General features: G+C 35.4%; 1 long non-coding RNA gene across 1 annotated transcript; it reads right to left on the bottom strand.

Annotated features, from left to right (window-relative positions):
- Window positions 1-75: 75 nt before the first annotated feature.
- Window positions 76-452, bottom strand: LOC107568239 (uncharacterized). Its single transcript, XR_001606729.1, has 2 exons — window positions 397-452; window positions 76-303 (listed from the first exon to the last, which is right to left on the bottom strand). It is a non-coding gene; the product is annotated as an uncharacterized lncRNA (long non-coding RNA).

The raw sequence follows: 452 nt of genomic DNA on the forward strand, positions 1-452 counted from the left end.
CTTGAGTGTCAGTGTAACAAAAGACAAATGCAAAAATCTTTATGGTCAGATGAAATCTTTATGGCCAGATGGTAGTTTTTAAAAATGTGAACTATAATTATGAAGACTTGCTTCTTAATTAGCACAGACAGCCAGTTTGTGGGAAGTGTTTTCCTTGCAGAACTCTACAAATGTAGTCCTTCTTACCTATGATTGGACTAAAAACAGATTGATATGTGATGCCAAGAGCTTTGAGATTCCCTCCAGTGGTCCAAGGTTGCTTGGGTCGGGAGAGTAACTTGGTGAAAGGCTGCAGTTCAACACCTACAGACACAGATATAAAGTTAACTTAAGGAAATATTACTTTTATACCAATTTTGGCCACCTGAAATACTAAAACAATTTAAAAAACAATACCTTTAAATAGCTTATAGTGAATGTTGTAGATTTGATTAGAATGGTGAATCTAGTCC

The sequence above is a fragment of the Sinocyclocheilus grahami genome, unplaced genomic scaffold (genome assembly GCF_001515645.1).
Source record: "Sinocyclocheilus grahami isolate Dianchi unplaced genomic scaffold, SAMN03320097.WGS_v1.1 scaffold1227.1, whole genome shotgun sequence".
NCBI lineage: Eukaryota > Metazoa > Chordata > Actinopteri > Cypriniformes > Cyprinidae > Sinocyclocheilus > Sinocyclocheilus grahami.